Below are 14303 nucleotides of genomic sequence, written 5' to 3' on the forward strand. Positions count from 1 at the left end.
CAGAACAGCACACCTACTGATGTCTCCCTGAAGGCAGGTAATTAAGGGTTATGGAATCCTAGAAATGTTTGGAAGGGACATCTGGGGGTCTCCTATTTCCACCTACATCCTGAGGTGGTAGTACAGCCAACACAAGGTAGGTCAGTTGGAGCTTTATGTACGTCAGTGTTGAAAAACTCCTAGGGTGGAGATTTCATAGACTCTCCAGAAAGCCTTGCCAGTGCTGCAGTACCCTTGAAATGAAAAATATATTCCTAGTGGTGAGCAAAGATCAAGCCAACAGCAGGACTGACTCCTAAACTGCAGATGCCAACACATCTTGTTTTACTGTCCCATGGAAACTGTTTAAATTAGCCTCAACAGTGGAAGAACTGCCTGCAGTATTCTCCCCAGTTGTTCATTAGAAGCATTTCACATGATCTGAATAAACCTGAAGCACAATCTTCCCAACTGATGGACCCTGGTCCAGTTGAGCTGCTTCTACAGAACCTCATTGTCATCTCGTTGGTAGATTGTTTCACTTCTATGTGCAGTTAGACAATTTTCCATGGAAAGATTATTGAAAAGGCACAATACATTGTTGAGGCTTTTTGCCCTTCGGAACAGAAACTGTGTCCTTTAGAGTATGCATAAGGTTGGCAATTCACTCACATATCAGCAATAATTGTGAGTCTGTGAGAAAAAAAGTAATTTTTCTCTGCAAGGTAGGCACAAAGCAGTACAACCAAATAGAATTTATAAATGCTTTGTAAAGTGGAGAAAAAAAGTATGATTTCAATCAAGCCATCTTGCTAGTAATATCCAGGAAATTTTAAATGCAGTTAGTCTTCTCTCATACCTTCCTAAATATTATCTTATTGCCTGCTGCAATATTTAACACCCCCAAAAACATTGATTGCTCAAATTCACAATTAAATTTTTAAGAATTACAAAATTAATGATTTTATGGCTTTTTTGAGTGCACTATTGTGTTCTAAACTTTAACTTTTTTCGTGATGTTCGGCTTCAGCCTCATCAGGGTGGACTATACAACTCGTTGGATTTGGCACAGAGAAGAGAATGAAAACAGAAGTACTGAACAGATATTGTGACATCAACTAATAGGAAGTATTTGTTTTCTTTTTTTCTTTAAATTTAAGATTATTGTCTATTTTGACTAGTTATGTCCTGCACCAAAGCCCCTCAGGCTCCTTGTAAAAATAACTCAGAGATCCAGGAATCTCTGGAAGTAAAAGAAAGCTGAAGGTAATTGGCACTTTCCAAAAATTAGGCATCTTTTTCTTCTTCATATTATTAGTATTTTTTTACTTTAAACATCTCCATGTTTCAATCCATGCATAGATTCTCAACTCTGAAAAAGCACAATGAGTTTAAAATCAACTCCTTGACATCAGAAGGTTGACTCTGCAGAGGGAAAGTGTAGGAGACGGGACAAAAGGTTGACTGGCTCAAAACAAGCAGGTGGGAAGTGGTGGGGGAATAGGATGAACTCCGGGTATGTGGGTTGGCACATTGCTTCCCCCACCCCCTTGAGCCTCTCTGGCCCTGCACTACGTAGCACATGTGTATTTGTGAAGTCAGATCCCGGCCTGCACTCTAATGGGGGCAACTGCCCGTGTGGGCCCACTGGGAACATTCTGGCTCTGTCTAAAACACAGGTGTGAGACTTTGGTGCTGAAATTAGCATCAGCTCACCTGGGGGAAGGGCCCCAGCAGACCTGAACAGATAAAAGGACAATGCCATGTGTGCCACATGGCGTGCTCCACTACCCTGGACTTAAAAGCAGCTGAGACCATGTTGGATCCTGGGATGCTAACTATTTACCTTTCTCTCTCCTTTTTTTTTTTTTTCTTTCTCTTTTTCTTTCTTCTCCTACCTTCTTCTCCTCAGAATGGATTGTAAGCCAGAACAAAAAATTCCATTCCATGCCTTGTTAAGTGCCTTGTTGTGTCTGGAAAAGTTAAAGATTGCTATGTTAAACTTTCCCAAGCACCTTATTCCACTGGAATCTTCTAAAGCTTGCAAATAAAAGTTATTTTTGAACCTCCTGAGAATTTTTTTGTTTCTCCTGTGCACTGCCCTGAGTAAATACAACTACCTTCCCCTAAACCCACCAAATGGACTGGGGCACTACAGACTTGTGAGTCCAGCTGGTCCTTTCCCTTGAGATTGTTCACAAGGGTCTCATTCTGCTTCCTCTATAGAGCTAAAGATTTTACCCTCTGAGTACTGTGTGTGGGGACTGGAATTTGGTCACCATTTCATGTTGTATCTGATCATTGATCTATGACTGAATATCCAGTTGAGTGTGGTGGGAAGTGACAGACAGAAGAAGAAGAGTTGATGTTCAAGCAAGAGCTAACTCTTCTCAGACAGGAGATAGCATCTGTTCCAGTTATCTTGAATTCTTCCCTGGGAACAGATCATGGCCGGGATATGTTCTCTGTGCTACTGCAAGATAAATGGTGACTCAGAAAAAACTGGGCAGAGAAATCCACTATCCAGTTCAGAAGAAAGAGAACAAAAACAGCCTGTTCATTCAGGTACCAAAATATGGAGTACCATAAGCAGCTCATTAAAACAAGGATGAGGTCCCACTGTAGCTGCCATTTGTATTAAACAATAGTTAAATCTGATGTTAGATTAATTGAACAGATTATCCAAACATAATTGTTACCTTCGCTACTTTTTCTTGGAGGAATTATAATGAAAATTGTTTCTCTAGCATTACCTTTTCCTATATTTCTGCAAAGAATCTGTTTAAAGTAAAACAAAAAATGAACTCATTAAATTGTGCACATTCATTCTCTCTCTTCCACACCCACAGACATACATATTCTATGCAATTTTGAAAATATTAATCATTATGTCTTCAGATTCGCTGGAACAGCAGGGCAAAAAGCAAGGCTGTAGATACAGATTATTAAAAACATGAAAATTGTCAGATGGTAACTTAGATCCAAATTTGACAAATTTGTCAATTAAAAAAAGGTCATGCTAAATTGTGGCTTGTGGGATGAGGGTTTTACAAAATATTTTGTCTCCTTAAGAAAGACTAGTCCATAGTGAAGTCTGGGGGAGAAATGGACATTAAAAATAGTAGCAAGAGTTGTTTTATTAACACCTAGTTTTAGTGATGAACATAATATGAAAATATGTTCAGTCCTGAGATCAAAGGATCCCATTTCTCTTTTATGATGAGAAGGGAAGTCTTTCTAGAAAAACATATGAGTCCACAAACACAGGTTCTTGGAAAGCATGTTTCTAAGTAATGAGAATTCACAGTAGGATATAGTGGCATACCTCAACCAGAAATAAAGAATGAAGTATCAACGAAACTAAATGTAGAGAAAGGAGAGCAACACACTGGGACCTTAGCATAGATCTTTGTTAAAGTCGTTGCAAGTGGTTTGCTTTTGGTTTCTAAATGTTCCCTCTCTCCAAAGCTACCTTCAAAAAATCCTTTTGGAAGTCTGATTATCTGAAAGACCAGGTTTTATTTTAACCTTTCTTCTTCCCACTTTTTTTTAATTTCCAATTAAGAAATACATGGGAAAATAAGAGATGAATATGTCAGTGAAACTCTTTCTTTTAAAAACACATGCATACACATTTTAGAGAAGTTTAGAATGCAAGAAAGGTATACCAGTGAACTACAGGATTTCTTTTCGGTTCAGGATGCATATTAGTCTGGAGTTCAATCTCAATTTTATGGCTGAGTTAGAAAATCCTAATTGAATAATAATGACAATCTCATTTCACTATGGAATGTATTATAAATTGAGAAGAAATTTTCACCTTCACCTCTTTTCTTCTGGTTAATGTTATTGACATTAGAGCTGAAATTCTGTTCTTTCTCACAAGAGTCTCTCACAAGAATCTGTACAGTCCAATAGCTAAACTTCATCTAGTAGCCAAATTAGTTTATTTGCAGTACTAGAAGCCACTTGGATTTTCCTACACTATGTTGCAGCCCAATATATAGGCATATTTGCACTGAAATTTTAGATACTCACTCAGCTCAGGGAAGCATTAGTACAATTATCTATAAAATTCTTTGTTCACAATAGATAGATGTGAATCAAGTCTTACAAATGTGTAGGAATTTAATTTTAGTTCATTGTAAGCTCTCTCTCCATTTATAGAGAGACATGATTCACCATTATGGGCAGAGTTACATGTTTGTATATCTAATCAACTTCTGGATGAGAGGTCACTTGCATTTGAATGGTTTAGAACATACAGGATGACTGTGGCAGCTTGCAGTTGATCCATTATTTAGACATTTCCTATTTTTTTCTCTTACTGGAAGGTGTACAAAGAAACTCCCTTTTAATGTCATAGAACAAATCTCATTGAAATTATGCCCTGTAACTATATTTGAAAAAAAAGTTTGTTTTATGGGACAGTATTTGATTTCATGCGTATCAGCTGTTAAATCTGTTTACCTGATAGACCATATGGAAGAGAATAAATTCAATGTTGATGCACCATAAAAGCATTATGTAACTGGAGCACTTGTTTTTTACTCTCTGCAGTATTAGGAAGGCAAGGCCAATTAATACATTACATATAATCCCAGAGAAATGAAAATATTCAAAAAATACAAAAATTTGGAATGTATTTTTAAATGCTGTTTGATGACCAAAGTGCGAAATAAGCAGGCTTAAGTAATTTCATAGTAATTAGAATGAAATGGCTTTCACAAGGGCAATTCTCTCAAGGATCAAAACTTCTTTCACTTTGTGCCACATATCACATCACAACAGTGTCTTTCTATATTTATGCAGCCCAAATAAAATCTTAGAAAGTAGAAAAGTTTTATGAGGTTAATAATTTGAAAGTTCATTTAAACTTGAGCAAAATAATTGCAACTAAACAGTATTTTCAAGTTTCTGAAGTGAGGAAATGTTGAATTAAGAACAGTAGATTTCAGAGATAGGCTAATATCTATTGATACCACATTGTTACTTATAGTGAATTAGCTCATTCTCCTGTTGTTTGGGGCAGACCTCAAAAAATGAAGCTTAAACCATTAAAAACTTTATGAATCATTCAAGACAAGACTTTATGTGGACATATACTCCATAATAATGTTACTTTTTCTTTCAGAGTAATGCACAAAAAAAATAGAAATAAGTAGATGGAGAAAATCGTGGTATCTGCTGGGGATTAACTGTTCAAAGAAGGAAAGTAGATTACTGCAGCTCTTGATAAGGTACATCTTTGTTATTTCTGTCCTTGACTCAGATTTGTTGTCATGTTTGTTGTCCACGACTACCCCTAAATCTCTTTCAGTGTGCCAGCTTTCACAGTTCTTCTCAGTTCTACTGTCCTGGTTTTGTTTTATTTTTTCCCCAGATGTATTACCTTGTTTTTTTCTTTGTCTATTTTATAATTTCCTGCCTGTATTTCCCTAACTTCTGATGTCTGCGCTGTTGTCCTGAGTTGAGTGTATAGTACTTCCCAGTTTAATATTATGTGTGAATTCAGTTCTACTGTTTGCGTACCCTCAAATCATTAATGAAAATGTTAGATAGCAATAGACCTAATATTACCCATGGTATAAAAAGTACATAGGAAAGTTCATGTGACCATTCATGATTTACTATCTATGTAGAGCATTTCTATTAGTATGAGATTTTTGCTTCAATTACAAAAATATATACAGGTATAGAATTGCACAGATGCTATCTAAGTGCTTACATTAAAGACACACAAATATTATTATACTTCTGTTTCTGCATCTTAAGAAGAAAAGATTACCTGCTTCTATATGGTTAATTTAACTAGTAATTACTTCTGAACATGCGGGTTGGTTGTTTCCTGCTTGAAATAATTACCCAATGAAGCTTATACTAGGGCTACCAGCAGGAAGCTAACAACTGGTGTATTGGTGAAAAGAGTTTGTAAAGCATTCCTATGCTTTTTTTCTTAATTTCTTTTTTTTTCTTCTTTGCCAGATGGAGGAACAGATGGATGTGTAATGCACACAAAACCTAAGTACAAGATCTCAGCTCTCAAACAGCAGCCACAGTGAAATGTACAAAAATCAGGTGTAGCTACTCTACAGTTCTTGGCTGAAAAACAATTGATCCATTGCTCTAAAAACAAACTTCTAAGATGAGTATTTAAGTTTTCATCTACCAAAAACTGAAATAGAAAGTTTATTTCTGAGTAATAGAAGTGTCACCATCACTACTGGGATTTATAGTTGCAAATTATCAGATAAGTGATAGTGCACTGCTTCATTAATTCTCTAAGGTTAATTTTATGGCTTTTGATAGGTGTTCTGTACTTGTGCTATACCCTCATATTTCTATACTATATGTGTTGAGCATTTATTTGCTCTTCTCGGTGGTCGTATGTACTATGTTTAGAGTTCTGATTTTCAGTAACAATAGTTTAACTTTCAAGTATAATCATATATGATATTTTTTTTCTCTATACATGTACTATTCCCTCATTCCCAATATAACTGACATTTCAGTCTCAGCATAGTAAGAACACAATCACAGTTGTAAATGCATTGTCAGATTGTGCTTTGGTTTGCCAAAACTGTTTCTATATTAATTTGAGGTCATTGACTGTTAACAATATGAAATGTCATGAATATGAACTAAATCAATGTGATTACCACAGTGGAAAAATTAATCACCTAGCTTGTCTTTATCATTTGACTACCAACAGATAGGAATCTATAAACATAAAGGCAACTAAAAAGCAGCCAGGTATGCTCTTGCATATTTATCCTCTTGATAATAATATCTTTGAAAAGAAGGCTGTAAAGGACACACTCAACATTTTATGTAAAAATGCTGAGAAGTGAAAATATATTAAGTCAGTGAATGCCATTTACAATTAATTTTCCAATTTGCAATAAATATTCATAATGTTAAGTCATAAAATACTTCAGTAAAGAGTCAAGCAATAAGTAGGGAAGGTGTAAGAGAACAAACAAAAAGCAAGGCAGAAGGCTTTTATGCTGGTAGCTCAGAGCCTCTTTTGTTTCCATGATCACCTGCGGAAAAAACTTAGATATGCACTAGAAGACATGATAAGCATTTAAGGGGATTATGTCTGGAAAACAAACTCAAAAGATTTTGGTAGTATTTGTGTTACAATAGCTGTTTGAAAAACAAACTCTGATAATATATTTGAATGTCCTACTGAATAGTAAAGCCAAAATAATAACAGAGAAGAATAATTTTGTCTTTATAAATAAAAGGAAAGGGTTTGTAAAAAATAAACAACAATATTTTGTCTCCAGTAGAGACTGGATTCAGCATAGGTGCACAAAGGTTTGTAAATATATTCTATTATTTCTATATGAAATGTTACATTGATGAACACATTGCTCAGTGATCATTTTTGTGATTGGTTTTCGTTACTATAAAATGATCATGTCCTACCTTTAAGTATGACCAGATCAAGGTCTGTGAGTACTACCTAAAACAAAGTTTCAAAGTCACATTCATAAGAATGTGTTTAGGTTTGAAAACAGGTATTTCCTGGCAGAACCGCTATCAAGTTTATTTACTATAGAAAAAGTAACACTGTAATTTGGCATCTGAAAAATCAAATAACAGTAGAGCTCATATAACAAAGTCATTGCTGCCTACAGAGTTCTTTAGAAATACAAAATGATTGTACTACACCCAAAAAAAAAGGAAAATTCAGAAAGAAATCAATGTTATTTTAGTATATCATTAATATTTTTAATTTTATAATATTTCATATACTAAGTTGGCTGTTAACATTTTCAGAACTTAGTCATTGAAGAATTGTTGACAAAAGATAAATGTTCTTGAAAATCAAGACAGGAAAATTAAACATGACTTGGCATCTCTTCAATATTTCTAAAGCAGAAATTGAGTAGAATTTGGAATAGACATCTGGGTATAAATTTGTTTTGGTATCTTATGCACAATTTGGTAATCATATTTTGAACATTATGTATTTTAAACAGTGTGTTTTTCTGTGGCAGGAAAATACTGCGTATACTTTTTTGCTACAATGTAATATAGTCAGACATTTAACTCTTAAAGTTTTACTGATAGATTTGGTTATAAAAGAGCTATAAATTATATATATTATAAAATGATTTTTTTTCCTGTTGGCCATCTGGCACTAAAAAAAGTAAATCAGAATCCCTTTCTTGAGAATTATAATACTTTCATTGAGTACTATGAGAAAAAATAGTTTCACATCTAGATATGTTCAGACAAGCCATTTCATAGACCAAATGTGTTCTCATATGCTTTTTTTTTCCCTCCTGTAAATTCAAAGGACAGCTCATAGAATTTCTTTGCAGTGCCATAGGATCCTGCTCTAAATTGGTGCTTTTTTATTAATTGAAAGATAATTGTAAAAATACTTATTTTCTTCATCATTTGCTTGGGAATCAATATAATTCTCCTTTAATTTAATGGTATGTTAGTGCTTAGATGATTTAATATTAATCTATTTTTCGTCAATCTTTCATTAAACCTAATCAAAATACCAGAATAATATGAGCAATTGGCATATCATTGGTAATACTATGTAACTACTATCCTTTTTTTAGAGAATTCCTTTCCTCTTCCTTTTACTTTTCTATTCTTTTAATATGCCATGTTTTAGTACAGGGTTTCAGAAGTTCTAAGTGTCATCATTTTTAATCCCATCACCATACCTGAGAACAGGAACTTATTGTAAATGTTATGGTTAATTGCAGCCAGTTACAGAAAAAGACATTTGAATGGGCAAATGCTAATTAATATCTATGATTTACTGAGTAGATATTTGACTATGAATTTCCTTTACACTTCCTCTTGAATATTTGCCACTAACAATGTCTATTTGTCCCATTGCCTTTGTAATCTGCTTGTAGTTTGGTTCTACTTACAACGGTTCAGTTTAGTGAAACTCCTTTTTAACAATTCTCACTCTTTAACTTGCAGTAGCTTTAATATACTATATATACAACTTACATTGACAACTGGGGACTAGAAAAAGGCTGAAAAAAATGCAAATCTATATTTTACAGTCCACAAATTCCTCTTTTATTCATGGACAGGTAAATTTTTTTAAAAAACCATAAGTGTTCTCTATTCTAGTTCTATTTGGCTTAGAATGTTTTCTCTATTAGTGTAGCTTTTAATAACTCGTCTCTTTCATAACTGATAGAAGATTCAAAATTTCTACTGAGAACTACTTTTACTGTCTGTCCCCAATGCCACCAGTGACTGAGAATTTGACCTAACTACTCCATTGATCAATTCCCAACTGTGTGAACACATGTTCATAGATAACCTCTGTTAGACATGCTTGAACATGCAATGAATGAATATAATAAATAGATTTCTTCCACAGAAAATTCATGACTGTAAATCATGTTCCATTATGAGATTCAAATCCAGGATCTGAAAACTGGTTTAATACTGGTGGAAAAAATTGAGAAAATAAAAATGAAACATTTTTAAATCTTTTGGTGTTTTAGTACTATGGATATTTTAGAGTCTGATTGTGAATTAGTACACATTTTTATAATGATTTGGTAAACTGAAGAATCAAACACATTCTAAGTTTCCTGGAGCAGTGGAGGCTTCTGAGTCATCCCCCACCCTTAGAGGATTCAAATTAACTGCTTCAAAAATAACTCTTACTAATCAATAGATAAATAACATGCAGCTGAAGACTGAAAGAGCTGTATCATACTTTAGTATCAGATAATAAAGGGGTCATATATGAGAAGATACCAATGTAACTTGAATGTTCCTAGTGGAAGTCAACATGTCAATTAGATGAAAATGTTAAAATACAATGATATTATAGCTAAATGATGAAGTAGTGAAAATTTCAAATATTTAAATATGCTAGTGTTTTCACTGAAGCCCAAGTCAGTGAACATTAAGGCTTACAGTTTAATATGTCAGCATGTAATTTTTTAAAATACTTCTTTGAACTTTTACTGCCAGTGGAAAGGTTCTGCATCCTGACAACTTGATATGAGTTGGGAGTTTTAGTCACATTACTGTAGTTAAGCTTGTAGTTGCTCTGGACAGTTTTTGATTGTCCTTTACACTGTGTTCCAGTATGTACAAATGTCCAGTAGGCATGTGTAAGGAGAGAGACTGAAATGAGGGAGAATTAGAGCAGTATCCCCTTAGTAAGTTAACAGTTTCTGCACTGATCAGTTCAGGATAGAAATGCAGGAGGCCAGGACATGTTATTGAAGCTGAAGAGAAATATGGAGGAAATGCATTTGGGCTAGGAATTAGAAGGAAAATGCAAAGGCGCAGTTTTCCCTAGCACAGAGCAGGAATATGTATATGGTGTGATAAATATTCAGCATCTACACAGGAAATTAATTATAGGAAATACTAACTACCCTTTACAGATTTACTCTTGGAGTAAAATTTTTTAACGCGTGTTTATGAAATCAAAGAATTGCATTAAAGTAACAGATCAGGGTTGCTATTCTGTGCATTCAGATACGTCATAAAGTGGAAGTGAACTCATAGAAAAGTTCATTTCTGTTTGAACACTTTCCCTTTGTACAGCACATTGAAAATTTTGCCCTATATGTCCAGAGGATTTTCTGTAATCAACATCATTTGAATATCTTCTGTTGGAATTTCTTTTGTTCAGTGTGAAGACCTTATACAGTAGTCTTAGAAAAACAGTAGGTACATCAGGGACCCAACCCCCCCCCAAAATCCCCAAATCAAACCAAACCAAACCAAAGCAAAATGTTATTTTTGTGCTGGTTTAATTAAAGAAAGAAGCCACGATATTCCAAAGATTTGCCGGAATGTACTTCTCTTGTTCTGTGCAAGGTATAGAGTTTTCATCAGTAGCTATAATAAAAGCTGGATTATGAAGACACAAACATTACTTAGTAATAGTAAAAGGCTTAATATGGAAATTCGATGTTAATAAGTGAATATATAAAACCATTGTTTCTATTTTTATATGCTCAACCACACAGACAAGAGTCAACTCCGCAAACAGTTTTGATTAATACAACAAAATTGAGATTACAAAGTTTTTCATTTATGGTTTATGGGTAAACAACAGAATACAAATCTTCCTATTCTAATTGAGTGGCCAGCAGGTCAAGGGGGGTGATTCTCCCCCTCTACTCTGCTCTTGTGTGGTTCCAACCAGAGTACTGTGTCCAACTCTGGGGTTCTTGCACAAGACAGATGTAGATCTGTTAGAATGGGTACGAAGGAGGGTCATGAAGAGGCTCAGAGGGCTGGAGATCCTCTGGTATGAAATCAGGCTGAGAGAGCTGGGGATTGTTCAGTCTGAAGAAGAGAAGTCTCTGGGGAGACCTCACTGTGGCTTTGACGTACTTAAAGATGGCTTATAAAAAAGAGGGGGAATGACATTTTACACAGGCAGGTAGTGATAGGACAAGAGGGAATGGTTAAATCTAAAAAGAGGAGAGATTAAGATTAGGTGTTAGGAAGAAATTCTTTACTGTGAGTGTAGTGAGGCACTGGAACAGATTGTCCAGAGAAGTTGTGGATTCCCCATCCCTGGATGTGTTCAAGGCCAGGTTGGATGGGGCTCTGAGCAACCTGCTCCAGTGGAAGATGTCTCTGCCTAAGCCAGAGGGGTTGGAAGGAGCTGAACTTAAAGGTTCCTTCCAACCCAAATAATTCTTTGATACTATGATTCACAGTTGTCTATTCTGCCAAAAATCTTAATATTTGACCCCACTATTGTTGAGGAAAAACACATTTTGAAGGCTGTAGTACTGCATCTGTTCTAATTTGGAAATACTGATGTTTTGATTTTTACAGCTTTTAAAAATTTTATTTGAAACAGTTCAGTTGGATGAATATTAAAAACTGATTGTGAAACGTGAGTTATGAAGAACTACATGATGATGTAAAGAAAGTAAGATCTATAACCTGTCATTTCTGAAACACCCTTATTTTCTGCTGCCTTTTTAGAAGCAGTGCATAATATTTCAAAAAGCGTAATATTTTTTCTGCTGCCAGTTGGGTCCGATGAAGAGACTTTCCACCTTTTCTTAAATGTGTTTCCATATTTGCATACATATATTAAATCCTTGTGAGATAACTGCATGAAATTCACCACATAATTACAGGAACTCCGGGTACAGAAGTAGCTAAGAAAATGGAAAAATGGCAATTTGCTGGCAATAATCCAAAACTAACAAGAACTGAACATATAGAGAAGCAACTAAATACAACAATACTCAGGGAAAATAGACAATAGGATCTTTCTGCAATATGTTTGCAATTGCATATCTATAAAAAAAGACTATACCTTTCAAAATCATACATCATGTAATGTATTTAGTTAGAGGAAGATTTCCATCTAAGAAGTAACTGATATATTGTTAATATTTCTCAGTGAAAAGATTCTAACAGATTCAATATTTTGACTATCAACAACTCAAAAGCAGAGTTAAATCCTTATTTAGAAGCTAACGAAAATTTTGAAGATTAGTGTAAAACATTTTGTCATACAGGGTTATCACAATATTTCTTGATATTTTCTTAAAAAAGTATATTATATAAAAAATATACTAGGTAAATATATTGTATAAATAGTGCATTTCATATAATATGGATGCCAAAACCTTCAAGTTGAATCAGAATCTCACCTCTTATACAACATATTTAATGATGTAAATTTGCTTATAAGAAGTAACACTGAAATAGAATAAAAAGCAGAGACACTTGATGTTTATAGAGTACTTCTTTTCCCTCCTTCAGGCAAAACCAAAACAGAGCTCCCTTTCCTCAAACTGATATGACTGGCTGCTTCTGAATCCTATAAGATCAACAGAGACATGATGCAGAAAGTATGATTTATAGAATTAGATTTTTGTAAAAGAAAATTTTAAATCCTCTTACATCTTCCATATGACATGGGACGAAAACATAAAATATGGCTCAAGTAGATATTATATTTGCTTCTAGAATTAATAGTGAAGGCTTCTCCCTTTTGTTTAAAAAACAACAACCAACCAATCGTTCTCCTTCATATGGCTTCCTCAAATAAACTACTCTGTTTTTCTCACGGTTTCAGATGTGGGTCTTGAAGGCAAGACACTCTGGTTATTCTAGTAGTATGCTATTTAGAAGCATATAAGTTCCTCATAGTGTTTCTAGAAGATTTTTGAATTTACAAATCTCTGAAAGAACACAATATTATGCAATTTATAAGGAGAACATTCATTTAAGTGTTTTTATCACTGAGCAAGAATTTAACATTTCACAAATATTGTTATGAAAACCATCATCGACTGCCTCCTGCAGATACACTATTTTTGTTCACTTTAAAAATTAATCGATGCATATTTTTATGTTAAATGTTATGAACAGTTTTAAAGTACATGCATTTCTCCTTTGTTTTTAACTCTTAAGTTTCTGGAAGGTAACCAGAAGTATTGTTAAATAAAAAAAAAGTATAACATTTAATATCTGAAAGAGTGACCTTCTGCCCTGGAGACATTGATTAAAGAAAACGTTATGGCAATCATTCAAGAATGGCAGTGATGCTTCCTTTAAGTCTACAGAATATGTCATTATTTAGGAACCATAAACTGTGATGTAGCTTTGGTAAATCTGCATAACTATTCCATATCCAGGATGGTAACTTGAAAATGGTTATACTTATTCTTCAGTTAGGTGTATTTCAAATGAGAAAGTATTTAAAGGCTAAAATCAATTGGCTGTAGAGTATCATGTTTTCTGATGGGAATAATAGAGAAAAGATGACTAAAAGTTGTTTGTTACAATGATAAAATGAGTTTTTACCTTTGGTTATTATGAGCCAGTCATTACATACTACTCTTTTTTTTTTTTTTTTGGTTATATTGATCTATTTTATTGCCCAAGACAGTTTGTACTTGTATGAAATTCAGAAAACATTGATTTACTTAAATTATTCAATGCTTTAGTGTATGGCTATTATGTCATTTAACACTTTAGACAAATCAATACACTTTTAAAAATTGCTTTCCTTATTCAGAGGTTTACACGTGTACTTTTCTGGACTCAGTTTGCTATAAGGTGATTATGTTTTATAAATAATCTATTTTAAAATTATAAAGGATTATTTATACATACACATGTGTAAATGGATAAATAGTTACAAGCAGAATTAATAATTTATGTTTCCCTAAAACCAGCTGTAATGTAGAATATGTTTTTAAATTTACAACATTATTCTCAAACATATCATGATATGGCCATATAAAGCTATTTTGTTCAACTACTAATAATTGGTGGATATTAAGGTTATTTCTCCCAGTACTTTAAAGATTGGAAAT

General features: G+C 33.9%; 1 long non-coding RNA gene across 1 annotated transcript; it reads left to right on the plus strand.

Annotated features, from left to right (window-relative positions):
• Positions 1 to 1609: 1609 nt before the first annotated feature.
• Positions 1610 to 6462, plus strand: LOC113943863. The gene is made up of 4 exons (XR_003526481.1): positions 1610 to 1658; positions 2424 to 2544; positions 5114 to 5219; positions 5965 to 6462. It is a non-coding gene; the product is annotated as an uncharacterized LOC113943863 (long non-coding RNA).
• The last annotated feature ends 7841 nt before the right edge of the window (positions 6463 to 14303 follow it).

This window comes from Corapipo altera, unplaced genomic scaffold, assembly GCF_003945725.1.
Source record: "Corapipo altera isolate COAL_440 unplaced genomic scaffold, ASM394572v1 22b, whole genome shotgun sequence".
In the NCBI taxonomy this organism is placed as follows: domain Eukaryota; kingdom Metazoa; phylum Chordata; class Aves; order Passeriformes; family Pipridae; genus Corapipo; species Corapipo altera.